The sequence below is a fragment of the Giraffa tippelskirchi genome, chromosome 5, assembly GCF_054371585.1.
Source record: "Giraffa tippelskirchi isolate mGirTip1 chromosome 5, T2T-mGirTip1v1.2.pri, whole genome shotgun sequence".
In the NCBI taxonomy this organism is placed as follows: Eukaryota; Metazoa; Chordata; class Mammalia; order Artiodactyla; family Giraffidae; genus Giraffa; species Giraffa tippelskirchi.
Window position 1 is genome coordinate 110,194,554 of NC_137279.1, and position 18,188 is coordinate 110,212,741.

Genomic DNA, 18,188 nt, shown 5'->3' on the forward strand with positions numbered 1-18,188 from the left:
AGCAAGAATTACAGTAGAAAATACTTTTAAGAAAGGAAATGGTTAATTAGGAATAAAACTACCATGTGACTCAGAAATCCCACTACTGGGCATATACCCTGAGAAAACCATAACTGAAAATGACACGTGTACCCAGTGTTCGTTGCAGCACTATTTATAACAGCTAGGGCATGGAAGCAGCCTACATGTCTACTGACAGATGAGTGGATAAATAAGCTGTGGAACATATATACAATGAAATATTACTCAGCCATAAAAAGGAACACATTTGAGTCAGTTCTAATGAAGTAGACGAACCTATAGCCCATTTATACAGAGAGAACTAAGTCAGAAAGAGAAAAACAAGTTATCATATATTAACGCACATATATGGAATCTAGAAAGATGGTACTGATGAACTTATCTGCAAGGCAGCAATGAAGACAGACATAGAGAACAGACTTGTGGACACAGTGGGGGATGAAGAGGGTGGGACAAACTGAGGTAGCATGTAACATATACATTGCCATGTGTACAACAGACAGCTGGTGGGAATTTGCCGTATGATGCAGGGAGCTCAACCCAGTGCTCAGTGACAACCTTGAGGAGTGGGATGGGGTAGGAGGTGGCAGGGAGGTTCAAGAGGGAGTAGACATATGTATACCTATGGCTGATTCATGCTGATGTATGCAGAAACCAACACAATATTGTAAAGCAATTATCCCCCAATTAAAAATAAATTTTAAAAAAGAAAGGAAATGGTTGTAATTAAATGTAAAAATAAGAACTTTCTGATGTTAATCATAAACTGAGCAGTAAAAGAAAATAACATTCATTTTAATTATTGACTTTATCACCATTTACAAAGATCAGATTTTCATCATTTTCCCTCCTGGCATATATTCAAACATCCTAGAAGGTCTCAGAAAGAATTGTTATTGTTCAGTTGCTAAGTTATGTCTAGCTCTTTTGCGACTCCATGGACTATAACCTGCCCGAGTTCTCTGAAACAATTAGTCACTAGTTTTATTCATTAGAAGTTCAGGTAAAATTTTGTTATAATGAATACTATTTCACTGAAAAACTGTTATACCATAAAAAGATACTCTAGTTTTAGATATCCAAACTCTAAAACTGTTTATAAAACACTCTGGGATCCCTCTGAAATTGGTTGAAATCAATTTAAGCAAAGATAATGTTTGGTGGGAGTACAGGAGAAATTTTTCTTTTAAATTGTCTACTTTCACAGAGAACATCTATCACAATATTTATATTTCATAGTAAAATAAGACTTAAGTGCAACCACGTACAAATGTACTTTTAAATGAGTGCTTAAAATATATTGTTTAAACATCTTAATTGGCCAGGCTATTATAAACTGAATTTATTTGACTTTACAAGTTCACATTTCTATGAAGTCTTGCATCTTTTAAAATACGTTAAATGGCAAATTGCATGGCACAAATTCAACCCTTTCCATGAGATTAATTTCTCACAAACCACACATAGATAGAAGTTAGACTATGATACAATCTTTGAAGGCTCTTCTGACTAGTGTGTATGGTAAGACACATTTTATAACTTATAAAGTAGAACAAAAACGGTTTTCCCTCCCCCACTCTCTACTTTTAAATTGCCACTCTCATGTAGTTTTTTTTTTTCCAAAGTGAATCACAACATGACTAGTTCACACACCCTCTAGTAACTCCCAATTCCTATGAGCACATTAAATTTTAGGAGGCACACAAAAGAGTCATTGATTCCTTCTAGAACTACTGCCTTTAAGCGAATGAGAGCATGTAGAAAATACATACTCCACTGTATTGTTAGATATCCTTCCAGAACATGCTGTGCAAATCTTTTGCCACATGGTAAAATATGTTCAATGTAACTTCAGCTCTAACTACTAAATTTCTAACTGGTGAGGGTTAGCGACTAGTAAGTAATTCTCACGTAAGTATTAGAGAGATACTTCACAAGTTACTTTAAAAATTAAAACTAAAAAAGAAACAAACAACCCCCACCCTCCCAAAACCCACAAACCTAATAAAGCTACACTTAAAGATAGTATGTTGGAAAAAGCACATTACTTTGCGGTCAGATAGATGCCAGGTTGACATCTTCCTATTTGTGTGACTGGACAAGTATTCTGATTCCCAGTTTTCCTATCTGTTAAAGTAAAATGATATCTAACTCATAAGATTGCTGTAAAGATTGAGTTAATAAATACAAAACATCTTGCCAAGCTCCTGATACAAGCTGATCAATGCTTTAATTATTAAGAACTACTATCCTCTCTCATTTTCCAAAAGAATTCTGAGAAAGGCATTACCCAAACTGGGGACAGTCAAGATCAATTACTTTAGAAATAAGTGACTCTGGCTACCCTTTTGTAGTTGGGAACCACAGATAATGAAGGATGATAGATAGCATCCTGGAGTGAAGAGTCGTGAGGAATTTAACTTTAGTTTCTTAGATGAAATCCTTCCCCCATTTCTTGATGGTTTCATGTTTTAATCTCTCTCAAGGATATTATAAAGCAGAGGAATCATTTTATATCTTTCTTCACCTCTCCCCTGATGTTAAGTAGAATAATGAGCACTTGGTAAAGGGACTTTATAAATACTAACTGCACTAGTTGAGTAAATCAACTAGGAATGGAGCCAAAATGTATTTCCTTCAATAACTTTTTATTCCTTAAATATTCTCATTAAGAAATCTAAAACTGTGGTTTAAGGAAGCAGTGTGATGAGTGAAGAATGTAGAATTTCAGTCTCAGCTCTGCTACTAACCAGCTATATGGCTTTGAGGAAAAAAAAACTATCTAGCTGTTCTGGCACTGAGTTTCCTCACAGATGAACTAAAATACAGTAGATAATCTCTAAAGTCCTTCATGGTTCCATTCTAAGCTTTCATGAGTGAAAATCAAGAGTTATTTGTTAGAGAAGTCAAGTAAGAATTATAGGTAAATATACAAAAGGAACTGAAACAGACTATACCTAAATCCAAGTTTTTGATTTGCTATGATAAATATACATCCTCAAAAAAGAGTGAAATTGAAACAATCTTTAGTCCCTTTAATTATTGGGTTGGCCAAAAAGTTCGTTTAGGATTTTCTCTAAGATGTTATGGAAAAATCTGATTAAACTTTTGGCCAACCCAATATAAAGCAGTCTAGTCTAAGCAAGAAAAAATTCTGTTCTTTGTCAATGGCATAAAGAACAATATTCATGTTATTCTACATTTGGAAATAACTTCTGCACACAAATTTTAATATCTGGAACATTTTGCTAATATGTACCAATTATTTAGCTTGGTGTCTACAGGAAGTGAATGTATTACAAACATGACACAAGAGACAAAGAAGGGCCCCAGCTGTGTAATTCAAACCCAAGAGATCTGTTTTTGCAAATTCCCATAACCATTCTTTGTAAATATTCAAATTTTCCAGGTTTTTTGCTGTCCTTTACATTTGAATCTAATTTCAATACACAACATACTGCAGTAACTTTCTGTCTGAAATATAAATGCATGATAGTAAAACTGCATTGAATTTTAGTATGGCAGTGATATTCCTGGGGGTGGTACAAGGCGGGGGGATCGGGTGGGGTGATACTGACCTGATATCTTATGGTCACACTTTAGTCCTCAAGTGTAAATTCTTAAGGTTTTCTTCAGTTAAAATTGGGAAAACTGACAAATATATTTAAAATGTCATCAGCATGGTGGAAAAATGTTCAATGCTGCAAAATAATAAGAGATTTATTGTCTATGTGACCACACTCTATAAACAATTAGTAAATCCTCAGAATGTCAACTGTCATCATAGCTGCAGAGGCCTGACAGCTATAGGTTGATACAGACAAGAAAGAAGAAAATAGCCACTTCAAGATGAAGCTGAGTAACATTGGAAAAAATACCAGGAATCTGCCTTCCCTTTTGCAACTGTAATTAGGGAAGGTGAGGCCTTTCAAAGTCTTTTTCACTTTAAGATGTTCACTGCCATTTCACGGACATCTTATGAAAGTCACTAGAAGAAACTGACTTTTTCTACCCGAACTGACAAAAGCCTATTTGCTTGAATCACTATGACTTATGCACAATGCACTCAGATTTAAAAAATAACATGATCACAAATGAACTTTCCAAACTGCCAAATTCCGGTAAGGAAAATTCTCATCCCTTCATTTTCTGCCAATCAATAAACAAACAAATCAATCTGTTACCACCTCAACTTTGAAGGGCTTATTACTCATCCCAGTTTCTACTTTTTCCCACTTATTTTCAAATATTAAATGTTGAATTGTATATAATTTTTGGTTTATGCTTTTCTAATAGTGTATTAGACACAGCAAACTTTTTAAAAAGATAGGCCCTAAATTTTATTTGATAGAACATAATTTCCATCTTGGATTTTAAGCTTCCAAGTCCATTTGACCCCAATTTCTGCCTAATATATAAATAATTTGGCCTGAGATTTTCAGAAAAAGGCTGTTTCTAACTCTGTATTCATTATCAGAAATATGACTGCCAGATTTTTGGCATGTTACATCGTAGTCTACAGACTCATTCTCCACTTATTTTCTAAATAAGTTGTTGCTTGTCATTGTCACTGTCCATTAAGTAACTGAGAAAAACAAGATCATTTCAACCAAATGCTCAGCTTATTCCTTCCAGTAGAATCTCTCCAAGACCCAACTTTCCTTAGAGTTTAGATGCAGATATTTCTGCCTAAGGAATTTCTATAAATTTGAAATAAAAACCACTTGTGGACAAGTTGTCTGTATATATTATCATACACTGTGGTATAGCTAGCTGTAGCTATAGTAAGCTTTATAGTTTTTCTCAATTAAAAAATACATATAAATATATACAGGAAAAAGATAAAGTTATACATACTACAATACCCTGGAAAAATAAGCCTATTTATAGCTAAATATGAAGCTTATTTTTAAGTTATTAATAAGTGATTTCAAACTGAATTTGCCTGGCTTACCATGTGGTGTATTTATATGCTACTTCTCACCAAGTCAGGGCTAAGAGCCAGGAGCGCATGAAGGTCTTCTGTATAAACTTTCATGTGCCAACAGCCACAAGAATAGAATTACGGGTATCAAGGACACTGGCCGCCCACCTCTACTGTACCTCCTCAACACCAGTGCTGATTCTGTCATGGAGGTATGCTGCTGTGGCTTGGGCTCTGTTCATTTTACTTCTTACTTTGGGTAAAGGCCTTTTCCCTTTACCCAACCTCCACTCATTTTGGTTCTGGCTGTGCCTTTTCCTTCTTGCTCTGAAACTCATTCTAGATGATAGCAGGCGTTTTTGCCTTTTTACCACAGAAAGACTGGGTGGCAGAAAAAGAAACACCCCAAGCAGCTTCTATAGCTAAGTAAGCAGTGAGGCAAGGCAGGGCAGGGTGGAGTACGAGTAAGATGTCTGTCTATCTAGTATCTGGGTGTGTGTATGTCTTTATGTGGAACTGAAGGCTTTATTTCTAAGTGGTGGGTGATATGGGATATGTAAGAGAAAACGTTTTTAAGATGAGTCTTAGATATTTCCGGATATAGAAGCACCTCAAAAAAAAAAAACCACATAAATCTTTTTTTTCAAATCCACTTGTTAGCGTGTGCACACACACACAAACACAATCAGTTATTTTACCCAGGAGATCATTCTTGCAAAACTAGATAAAAATCATTTCATTATTATATACTCACATATCAAATTTAAGAAATTTACACTTAGGCTACAACTGACTGATATTCAGGCCATTCAGTAAGTTTTCAATATAAGTAATAGGATAATAGCAAAGATGTAAAGCAAACTTGCTCCAATTATGTCAAGACTCTTTCTAGTACATATAAGCAAAACCAAAATTTGGAAGGCCAGTGAGTTCTAAAAATTCAAAAAATCAACACTGACATACAAAGTGAGTGTTTTGACAGCTTTCTACTAGATAATGTACTTCTTTAAAAACCCAGTATATATGAAATTAAAAGAAAATGTCACATTTAAAAATACCAAGTCTAAAATAGATAAAAGTACGCTGCTGTTTAAAAAGAAAATGTATCCAAAGCAACCTTCTATCTGAGGGTGGAAGGTGTTGACACATTACCTTGACTATCTCAAGATTTAAGTTTCCCCACCCTCTGGCACTTCTGGCTTTTCATAAAGGTTATTCATGCATTTGGGGGTGAGAGAGTGACAGCATCCCAACTTGTACTTTTGGCATTTCAGGATTAGGCTAGTAAAGAAAAACATGTCAAAATATTATCAGAAAATACTTTTCTAATTATGAAAGCAGATCTTTTGTTCATTTACTAAAGAGAGTTGTTTTTGCTATCATTATTTACAAAGATTCTAAAATCAAGGTAGAAAAACAAATCTTACTAAATTCTACAATACTATGCAATAAAAGCTTTACTATAAATGTCAAGTCAGTCTTCTTTCAGTTGAAGGTAAAAGTTATTACTGAACTATTTGTATTCTTTGTACTTATGTGTTATGATGTGTTATAGGTTAATTGTGTCCTCTAACCCAAATTTATATGTTGAAGTCCTAATCCCTAATACCTCAGAATGTGATATATTTGGAAACAGGATCTTTAAAGAGTGATTAAGTTAAAAATGAGGTCATGGGACTTCCCTGGTGGTCCAGTGGTAGAGACTCTGTGCTTCCACTGCAGAGGGCACTGGTTCAATCTCTGGTCAGGAAACTAAGATCCCACATGTCACGTGGTGCAGCCAAAAAAATAAATGAGGACATTAGGGTAGGCCCTTATCTAATATGCCTGGTGTTCTTGTAAGAAGAGAAATTTGGATAAAAACACAGGACAGGAAGAGACCATGTGAAGACACAGGGAGAAGATGTCTCCCATTTAATAAGTCAAAGAGAGAGAGGCCTCAGAAGAAACCAATGCCGCTGACACATTGATTTCTGATGTCTAGCCTCCAGGATTGTGAGAAAATAAATTTCTGTTGTTTAAGCAACCCAGTCTGTGGTACTTATTATGGCAGCTCTAGCAAACTAACACAACATTGTAATCATTTACTACTGATATTTTTAAACATTATTACTGCAACTAGATCAAAATCTTCCCCTTACTGTGAGAGTGCTTGAACAGAGAATGCCTTGCTTTGCCTTATCAGTCTGATGATAGGATTATGTAAAACGGAATGATTTTGTAACAGTTTCAGAGAGTGTAAATCTCAGGATCCTGAAATATAATATACAACAGTGCTAAGGGATTGAGATGCTTGTTTATCCAATACTCTCAATGTGTATTTTGAGGTAGGCCTCAAGAAACCAGCTCTGTAATAATGCTAATACTTCTTAAGGTCAATACTTAAAATGCTTTCAGAATTCTACTCAAAGCTGATTCTAGGTTACCAGATTTTTTAGATTTATACTTAGGGCAGAAATTAATAATAATATAATTAAGCTTACCAATATTAATCACCACTTCTTCAGAGTTTTGTTTATTTTTTCCTCAGAATTTTTTAGAATAGTTTTCCAAGAATTCAAGCCATAGTAGTAATAATAAAAAAACACACACACTTACTAAGCTAAACATTAATGTGCTCCAGGCAGTGTTCTAAGTATTTGATATGTATTAATTCAGTCCTTACAATGTTAGGTGATAGGTGCTATAACCATGAATCATCATAACCATCACCTCCATTTTTTTAAAAATTTATTTATTTTAGTTGGAGGCTAATTACTTTACAATATTGTAGTGGTTTTTGCCATACATTGATATGAATCAGCCATGGGTTTACATGTGTTCCCCATCCTGAACCCCTCTCCCACCTCCCTCCCCATCCCATCCCTCAGGGTCATCCCAGTGCACCAGCCCTGAGCACCCTGTCTCATGCATCAAACCTGGACTGGCGATCTGTTTCACATATGATAATATATATGTTTCAGTGCTATTCTCTCAGATCATCCCACCCTTGCCTTCTCCAACAGAGTCCAAAAGACTGTTCTATACATCTGTGTCTCTTTTTCTGTCTCGCATATAGGGTTATCATTACCATCTTTCTAAATTCCATATATATGAGTTAGTATACTGTATTGGTATTTTTCTTTCTGGCTTACTTCACTCTGTATAATGGGCTCCAGTTTCATCCAACTCATTAGAACTGATTCAGATGTATTCTTTTTAATGGCTGGGTAATATTCCATTGTGTATATGTACCACAGCTTTCTTATCCATTCGTCTGTTGATGGACATCTAGGTTGCTTCCATGTCCTGGCTATTATAAACAGTGCTGCAATGAACATTGGGGTATATGTGTCTCTTTCAATTCTGGTTTCCTCAGTGCCATCACCTCCATTTTAAAGATGGAAAAACTGAGGTACAAAGACTAAATAACTTGCTCAAAGTCTTACATGTAGTATGTGACAGAAATAGAATTTGAACCTAAGTAATCTGACTCCAGAGGCTTCCGTAGTAACTACTGCTACAGGTACCAAGTGCTTACATCTGATTTTCTCATTTTACCAGCTACAATGTGAGTCACAGAGCTGGAAGGGACCTCAGAAATAATCTAATTTAGGACTCTCATTTTACAGATGAAAATTGAGACCAGAGTTGTTAAGTGAATTACTGAAGATTACAGTTAAATATTAAAACTATTAAGGTATAGTCTAATCCACTTTCTGGGACACCATGATGGATATCAGTTTTTTGTTTTGGTTAGCTCTGTTTTAAGACTCATGTATCTCCAGCGTATCTCTGTTGTGTGTGTATGTGTGAATGTCTGTCTCTCTCACTAGGTGTGTACATCTGTTTCCACCATTGTCTCTCCTACATGTTGCCAACAACATTTGTACATACACAGAAGAAAAGGAGGAAGTGGCCTCATGCCCATAAACAAACATTCAAACATCTCTCCCCCAAAATGAGGATGTTTGGCACAATGCTATTAAAAACAGATCTGTCTACCTGGAAATCTTGTTTATACCTTTTCAAGTATTCTCACCTGGGACAAGACCAAACCAGATGAGCTACATTAGTTAAGCTACTGGAATGTACATTAATGAAAATGAATAACAGTTTTTACATTAATATTTTTTTTCATTAAAATTAAAAATATGTCTTCTGTTGATATTACCAGGAAATTACCAGGAGTATTTACCATTTCAGGTGTATTTGTTAGTGGCTTTATTTCAATGAAATTATTAGCATTATTTCAGAGAAGTAAAAATTTAGGGGACAGATGATATAGACAGATAAACATATTTCAATGAAATTATAACATGATTCCACTGAAATATGAATATCTGTCTATATCATCTAGCTGTCCACCATCCCCCTAAATTTTTGTTTCTATGAAATAATGCCACCATGATTTGCAAAATACAACAATGAGGGAATAATATGTAGATTGATTTTATTTCCAGTAAAATGATTCATGGGCCTCAATTCTACAGGCAGGCTGGGATACAAGAATGTTTCAAATATTAGTGTTGGATGAAGTTGTTGACTCCATCAAGATTTCAAATCAGGAAGAAATAGAGCATGTGGTATGGAGGACGAACCCTAATACAGTCCAGATATCTGTGTTTTAGCTATGCCCATGACCTGACTATTCCTGAACTGTATAAAAATTTCCCAAAGGACTGTAATAGAAAATTATAACTGATGATATTGTTTTGCCTTTTAAATTTTGTCTTTTAAACCGGACCACTGATTTTTTAAAAAAAGTTTAACAATTTGATATCAGTTGAAAATGACCAAGAGACCTTGCTCCCAGATTCTTTGGGGAGGGTAACTCTTCTGAGAGGATGTATCTAAGTAACTCTTCTAAGAGGATGTTGCAGTGGAAAGGGCTTGGACTTCTGAGTCCTACAGACCTAGGTTTATATCCTGGCTCTACAACTTCATACCTCCTTGATCCACTTAACCTTTGAGCTTTCCCTTCTTCTATAAAATGGGGATGACATTATATACTCTAACAGGATATGGACGGGTTTAACAGGGTTAGGGACTGGTCAGCTCTCTCACTTGTTATCTCTGGAGAGCATATATTTGGTTGCATCTGCAAGGATAATGAAATTTTCCTTTTTCCAGTGAGTAGTCATTTTCTACCATTCATGTGTCTAATTTAGAAACCAAAACAAGTTTACTCCTTCTAACCTGGCAGGTGGATCTGTTCCAAGAAGGGGATCTCCTGGCCAGTTCCTGGGGAAAATGGCTTAAGAACATATACAACATTTATTTAGGCCAATGGTATCTGCACACTACTTGGGAAAGAAAAAGGACAATCTCCTGTCTAGGCTAGTTTTTTGTGACTTTAGGATATAAATGAAAAGCATGACTTTGCTTCCACTGCATTTCTATACCTTTTAATCATCATAATTTTAACTTGTAATATGGATAAACGGGTTTTCTAAAAACATCACAGCTATTTTTAATATTAAATGCATAATGGATATGTATCTATATTCATAACCCAGCAGCAGTTATCCCATTCTATTATATCAATTCATCTATTTACTTAGCTGTCTTTTGTCTCACAAGACTGCTCTTCCAGAGGAATACTCTGTCTTATTCTACTTGATAAACTTAATACCCAGCAGTCTCCGGTTCAAAGGGGTATTCAAAACATGCTGGTTGCATAGAAATGTACCATGCAGTACTGTGAACTACAGTCAACAAAACTGGACTTTATCTTTTAGGAAATAAGAAGCCACTAAACATTTTTAACAAGGTGGATCTCATAATAAAAGTATAGTTTTAAGAAGGCTAAAGCTTGAAGTACAGAGCTGATTTAACTGAAGAGAAACTGGAAGCAGAAAAGGCACTTGGGAGAATAACAGTACAGGTGTAAGGTTAAAATGTGTGAACGAGGATGGTGGCAGTTAAGAATGGAAAAAAGAAGACAGATGTAAGAGACTTTGTAAAGAATGTACAGTAACTTAGTATTGGTTCTATTTAAGGAGATAAGAGGAGAAATAATCCCAGATCAGCTGAGGTTTTAAGGCTGGTGACTAGAATGATGATGCCATTAACAGAAACAGGGATGTTAGAAAAGGAACTGGTTTTTCGGGGGAAATGATGACTGTGATGTGAGACAGACAATGAATGAGAAGTAATTAGCCCCCCCAAGAGGAACATGTTCAGAGTCAGTGAGTGTGGTGAAGGCTAAAGGTTTAGAAGCAAGGAAGTCTTTAGGGGTGGAGCCTTTTCAGAAAATTTCCTCTGTGCCTTCAATTCAGGAACAAGAGGCAATAAGAAGCTGATACCCAGGACTGGACCAGATCTTGTTTGTACAGTCAAACATTAAACCAGTTAAGAACCAGATTGGTTCTGTTCTCACTCTAGTTCCACTGCTACAACAGAAAGGCCTACTTAGCAGAAACCAAGGAATGGGGAACCTCTTCCTCCCCAAAACCCCCAAACTTAGTGCTTCTTTTCTCTGTAACTTACCCATCAGTTCATTCTTCTCTCCATTATAATTTATAGCTCTTCTCTCTCATTGAAACAACTCATCCCCGCTTGCTTCTCCCTCTGCACCCCTTCCTCCCTGGCAGACCCAGAGTACACTTCAGCCTCGCCTTCCCCAGTGGCTGTGCACAAAGGATCCATGCAGATGCTCCCTAGGCTCATGGTCAGAAGTCTTTTTTGTCTGTAAACCCCATCATCCTGTGCTCCTTTTGTTTTCCTTCCTAGTTTCTATTTGAACTCAGTAACAATTAAGGATTACATTCTTTGTGGCTCCAAAAGATAGAAAGGATTCATTTAGCAGCAAAGCACACATTTAGAGTGAAAGCTCTGGCTTTGGACCTGAAATACAGAGCTTGGAAATAGTTGGCAGGGAGAAGCCATACTACTACATTCTTTACATCAAAGCCTGTTTGTAGTCCTGTTTCCCTCAACCCACAAACCCCTGTCCTCGACTCCCCTGACCTCTGCTCTTAACTCCCCTATCCATGGTTTCTTCTCATCCATTTTGATTGTTCCTATGAACTGCTCCTTACATTGGAGGCAGTAGAAGAGCTGTCTTCAAAAGGCAAAAAATCACTATTAATCAAAATTACCATGGAAAATCTCCTAAAGCTCACAGAAGGTACAACCCTGTACCATGATCACACTATCCATGAAACCATTTATATGTACTTGAGACAGTTTGGAGTGGAACAATTGACAATTCAGAGGGAAAACATCAGATGGTTGAATCCCTTGCCTTTCTTTTTCCAGGGCCAAAAAGTTTAAGGAAGATAATGCACATGACAAAATTATGAAACACACATTGTAAGACACACACACTGTCCTAAAAATTCTTCTGTCAGATGTCTGAGATTATGACATACACAAGCTCTGTTTCCCTCTACTAACGAAACATAGCTATGTAGCCAAATATTTAAAACCAAACCAACCCATAGCTAAAATCAGACACCAATTCTTCACCTTTGTTTAAATGATAAAGGAGTAAAAGAATATTTAATATTAATTAACTCATGTGCATTGCGAATAATAATGTCAATAATACCTACCAATTATTAAGTGCTTCCCTCATGCCATGTTCCTGTAATCCTTTTTTTAAAAAAGCCTCTAAAAGTCATTTTTAAGTCACAGCTGGGAAAACTGAGATATAGTGAAGATAGAAAACTGCCCTTCTCCTGGGTCATACAGCAAAAGAGCAACAGAGTTGGGATTTAAACTCAGGTTTGCCTTTAAAGTCTGTGCTGTAAATTAGCACACTTTATCACCTCACCATAAATAACCTATTTTCTCACTGATATGCTTTGAACTAAAACTAGGAAGATTCAATTTTTAGCTATTAGCAGCAAACATTCAGGAAATAAGAAAAAAATGGCCTTTGGTAACAGGCTGACGAGCTATTCCTGGGGTCAACCACCACAGACTGGACAAACTTCCTCTAAAAATATCTCTGCTTCTTGTATCATGCCACTAAACACCAATTCAGTGGCCTAAGAATCCTTCTATCAGATATCTGAGATCATGACATGTACAAGCTTTGTTTTCCCCTACTTATGCATCTTAGCTCTATGTTGAAATATTTAAAATTCAACCAACCAATAACTAAAATCAGACACGAATTCTTCACTAGTGTTTAAATGCTAAAGGTGTAGAAGAATATTTAATATTAAATTATTTAATTGACATAAAAAGTGAAAGACCATTTCACTAAAAACATCCAAGAAACACCATTCTGCTCCACTCAGAAAAGTCAAGAATTCTAATCTTGTTCTGCAGATTAACTGGTAGTACTGGAAACCTGATTCTGCCAAGACACAAATCCACTATAGACTGAGTGCATTATGCCCACCATAGTCAGTCTGTATGATTCCATTCAGGGACCCAATACAGTGTGTATCCTTGAACATGTACTTGGTCCTAGTTTAGAAAAGTATAAAGTCTGTTAGAAATCCATTTTTTTAAAAAATCCCAAAGTAGATCAGAAATTTGTCAAACCAAACTCTCAGAAACCATTTTTAAAGAAAAAACAGTTCCTAGTGTGTTCTCCTAAATTCACTTCATTCCTCTCAGGTCAGATTTTTAGAAAAATAAAATCCTAAAATGACCAGCACTGATTACATTAATAAGTCTGGTTCAAATTTCATTCATTACAAAATTATATATCTAACCAGCATACATCTTCTAATACAAAATTCCGTATTTTAGAGTCATTGAAGATACTGGAGCCCCAAAAAAAATAAATCAAGGCAAAAAGAAATGGACTGTTTATACCAACAAGATATGCCATTATCTTATCAGTAAATTATCTTTCTAGTCTATCTGAAGGTGTCAGCTTCAAATGAAGTTCAACGCTCATTAAGTCAAACTATATACTAGGCACTGTGAAAGGTATAAAGATGAAACAAAACATACTAATAACTCCTGAAGACTTTATAATTTAATGAGATAGACTACACGTACATTAAAAAACCTCTGCATAGACGCTTTTCTTCATCTAACACTACTAAACAGGTGTCAAAAAGTTAAAGGAAAGATTTCTAAGATTCAAATGTGTATCAAACAAATCTTGCTTATTGTGCCAAGGAATCAAAGAGCATTATTTGCTTTTTCCTTTCTGCTCATAAAGGCCCTGGCAATCACCACAACTTTGTTTTCCTTAGTCTCTTACATTGGTTTATTTTCTTTTCTCTGTTCATATAATAAGATATATCTTTTGGGGATTTCCTGTTCTGCTTTTAGTTTTTTCTGCTGCTATTGCTAGGGGGCCCTTACCAACCTATCGCAGTATGCTTTGGTGTTTGCTGGAGAGACCTCCACAGTTTCTTCTTTGTGCCTTTTTATCGGAGATCTGGAAACAATCACTGAATGGATCTGTGCAGAGGGAGACTGGCTCTGAAAACTTCCAACCTAACTATTCAAAATTAATTACATTTATGACGTCTACCTTCAGAGACGCTTATCAGGAAAGTAAAAGACAGTCCTTATGATTGCCCCTCATGATTCCAACTCCTCCAATCCCTTGTTACTATCTTTGGCTACAGAAAACAGTAGTAAGACAGACTTTGGATTGAAAGCAAAAGAAACAATGCTAAAAATATGGCAGATTTTAATGTATGAAAGTGCTAGCAATAGATGATTAATGGGGAGTCAATGCTATTAACATTAGGCAAAGTTATCAATATTTTGCACCTGCTGAAATGAAGGTCTTTATGAGCACCCTATAGAGACTCTCTTTTGTAGTCACGTGTCTGAATAGATAGAGTTTACCTTGCTTTTATTAATCCTTATCTCTGAAATTTAAAATGTGCTTTTCATTTTTATCCCCTGAATTTTGGTAGATGATACTGGTCTTGTAAAGCCAATCAACATCATATATATATATATACATTATATATACATATATATACACACACATCAGTTTCTCCTGGAGGAATAAAACCCACCATAAAATAGGGATAGAGAGTAACCAAAGGCTACCTGACCAGATTAATCATAAACCTAGACCACTGAACCTGCATTTTCTTCAAACACTTCCTGCCTTTTGTTTCAATAGAACTACACCTTCAAGGTTAACTGCAGTCTCCCTGAGCAACAGACCAGCCCACCTAGACTGGAAGTCACTCATTCCTCATCTAAAGCTCTTTATTTAGTTATCTGTACTGCCTCACTTGAAAGCATGCTGTTATGGACAGTCCAACAATATACACTGCATTCCTACCGACACAACGACAACCCTGTAAATATACAACACGCTCAATTCACTGTGAAATACTAAAAGGCGATTTTTCATCAAATTTTCAGGAAGAAATAGGATGGAAAGCAAAAATGAAACCCAACTCAAAAAAAAACCCATCCTCAGAGGTTGGGTTCTCCTTCAAGGAATAAGGGTTCAAAGCGAGGTGGGGAAAGTTACTATTTCTCCTCCTCCAGAGTCAAAAAGTCCCGAAGCAGAGGAAGTCTCGATACCCGTCCCCCACCCAGCCCCAGCTCAATAGGAGAACAGAGGATCCAGGGGGAAGGCTCAGGATCAGAGAATGGGGGATGGGAAGAACCCAAGTTGGGGAAGGCCGATTCGTCCGTGGAGCTGGGTGTCTAGGTTGGGTCTTTGATTTTTGCATCGTCCTATCTCTCTTCTTTTTGAAAACACTGATTTTTATCTTATGGATGAAATTACCTCTGGTCCCTCCCTTGCGAGCAAGGACAGGTGTTGGAAGAGATGTCTGGCCTCCTAGGGGTACAAAATGGGGGTCGGGGCGGCAGTCTATAAAGAATGGGAACCTGTACGCCTTCTGCCAAGGTTGAGGGGCTAAGTGAGGGACCTTTTAAATGAGGGGTATCAGGAAATCAGCCTCTTCTGGGAAGCTGGGATTGATGGGGGACAATAAGTAGCTGCGAGCACCCTCGAAGGATGAGGAGCCGCCTCCTCAGGGAATACCGGGAGGTAGAGGAGACGGCCCCGCCCCCTCAGGGGATGGGCGCGAGTGGCAGTTGGGACGGTGGCGGGAGGACACTGGCGGTTCTACCCCTGTTTTTCTTTCGAAAACCTGGCCTCCCAGCCGCCGCCAAGCCCCGGCGCCAACGGCTCCTACCTTTTCCCGGCGTTCAAGGTTCCTCTCCCTGCCGCCTCCGCCACCCTCTCCATCCACAGCCCCTCGAGGCCCCGCCCCTCAACAGCCAGGCGGGGGCACTGGCATTCGGCAGAACCAATGGCCTCCTCGCCTCTCCAGCCCCGATACCAATCCGCGCCGTCTGGAGGAGGGGCTTCTCCAATGTCATTTAGGCTCCTCCCGGGGCCCCAAGATCCCTTTTGTTTGGGGAGAGCCAAGCTGGGATTGAGCTCGCGTCACTTCCGGGAGGAAGCGTAGTCCTCCAGCCCGGGCTCTGGGGTGGGCTTGCGCCCCTCCGGGCCCGGATTCTGCAACTTTCCACCTTCTATTGGTTTTCTGTACCAGATGGTGACGAGTGCTTCGTGTGTACCCTCGTGGTACGGGAAGCTCAGGAATGTGTTTCGGGTGTCCTGACTGATTGGGCGCATTAACATTTCATCCAAAATGTTAATAAATGAAGTGCGTTCTGGTGTTTAGAAAACCTGTTGTTGAAAACCTGGTAACGTGGCTTGCCTGCTCCCCCCCCCCCTTTTTTTGGCGGGGGCGGGGGTGGACGACAAAGCGTGTGCTAGAGACAAGGGAGCAAAGATGAAAAACCCAGAGACCCCTCTTTTCGCATTATATTTGGAAGAGAATAGTAGCTTCTGGAGCCTCTGGAACCCCTGGAGTGGGGACACCGGGTAGCTTTCCAACCCGACTTGCTTTCCAGGTAGAAATCGAATGAATAAAATTTCTGTGTGTCAATGTTTTCTACACTGTTCTCCAAATGAGAATTTTTGTTTCTTTGGCCCCATTGTATTGTAGGCTGCCGCAGCACTGCTGGGACAAAGGACAGTAGAGGATGCAAGGAATGTCTGTCCCTCGTGAACACAGGAATGCAGATCTCGCTGGTGGCAGCAAGCCCTTGTTGAGTTGCTAAGTCATGTCCGACTCTTTTGTGACTCAATGGGCCCGCCAGGCTTTTCTGTCCATGGACTTTTCCAGGCAAGAATACCGGAGTGGGTTGCCATTTCCTTCTCCAGGGCATCTTCCTGACCCAGAGATCAGACCTGCATCTCCTTCATTGCAGGTGGATTCTCTACTGCTGAGCCACCTGGAAAGCCCCGCAGCAAGCCCTCCAGCACCAAATAACCCAGAGAAGGGAGAGGGTGCATCCCTTCCTGAGGTCAAAGTTTCTGGATTTCTTTTCCCAGTTCACGGATTCCAATTCAACTGGTTAAAAGAGTAATAATCACATTGTTTTAAATAAAATATAATACATGCTTACAATTGTTTATAATGTGTAAGTAATATGAATTAATTTAAATATATTATTTCTAATATTAACAATTATTATTAAGCAAAGCAGTACTGGGGCCTCCTACTCACCTAGGCAGACTGTCTCAAGACAGATCCAGCTCTTTCCTCATGCAGTTTGCAGTCAGGTGGAGGGATGTAGTCAGTCTGCAAACACAGGGAAGTTCAAAGGAAGTAAACCAGTATTAATGCTATTTTGTTGTGTAAGTACTCAGTCAGTCTGACACTTTTGCAACTGCATGGATTGTAGCCCACCAGGCTCCTTTGTCCATGGGATTTTCCTGGCAAGAATGCTGGATTGGCTTGTCATTTCCTCCTCCAGGGGATCTTCCCGACCCAAAGATCAAAGAGTCTCTTGCATTGGAAGGTGGATTATTTACCACTGAGCCACCAGGGAAGCCCTATTAATGCCATTCAGTTCAGTCGCTCAGTTGTGTCCGACTCTTTGCGACCCCATGGACTGCAGCACGCCAGGCTTCCCTATCCATCAACAACTCCTGGAGCTTCTCAAACACATGTCCATCAAGTTGGTGATGCCATCCAACCATCTCATCTGTCGTCCCCTTCTCCTGCCTTCACTCTTTCCCAGCATCAGGGTCTTTTCCAATGAGTCAGTTCTTTGCATCAGGTGGCCAAAGTATTGGAGTTTCAGCTTCAGCATCAGTCCTTCCAATGAATATTCAGGACTGATTTCCTTTAGGATGGACAGGTTTGATCTCCTTGCAGTCCAAGGGACTCTCAAGAGTCTTCTCCAACACCACAGTTCAAAAGCATCAATTCTTCGGCGCTCAGCTTTCTTTATAGTCCAACTCTCACATCCATACGTGACTATTGGAAAAAACCATAGCTTTGAC

General features: G+C 38.2%; 2 protein-coding genes across 12 annotated transcripts in view; one reads left to right on the forward strand and one right to left on the reverse strand.

The window, feature by feature from the left end:
* CTTNBP2NL (CTTNBP2 N-terminal like) overlaps positions 1–16,103 on the reverse strand; it is a 50,040-nt gene extending 33,937 nt beyond the window's left edge. Inside the window, exons 1-3 of one of the 11 annotated variants that reach the window (XM_081493596.1) lie at positions 16,021–16,103; positions 6,098–6,226; positions 3,600–3,722 (exon numbers count right to left, since the gene is read on the reverse strand). The gene's annotated coding sequence lies outside the window, so the exon portion shown is untranslated. Of the gene's footprint in view, positions 1–3,595; positions 3,723–6,097; positions 6,227–7,086; positions 7,201–12,483; positions 14,131–15,605; positions 15,967–16,020 lie in introns of those variants that run through there. The other 10 variants (XM_081493602.1, XM_081493598.1, XM_081493604.1 and 7 more) reach the window with 10 other exon arrangements.
* Positions 1–17,312, forward strand: part of ST7L (suppression of tumorigenicity 7 like) — a 190,540-nt gene extending 173,228 nt beyond the window's left edge. Inside the window, exon 17 of the transcript XR_014054753.1 lies at positions 16,843–17,312. The gene's annotated coding sequence lies outside the window, so the exon portion shown is untranslated. The remainder of the gene's footprint in view (positions 1–16,842) is intronic.
* The last annotated feature ends 876 nt before the right edge of the window (positions 17,313–18,188 follow it).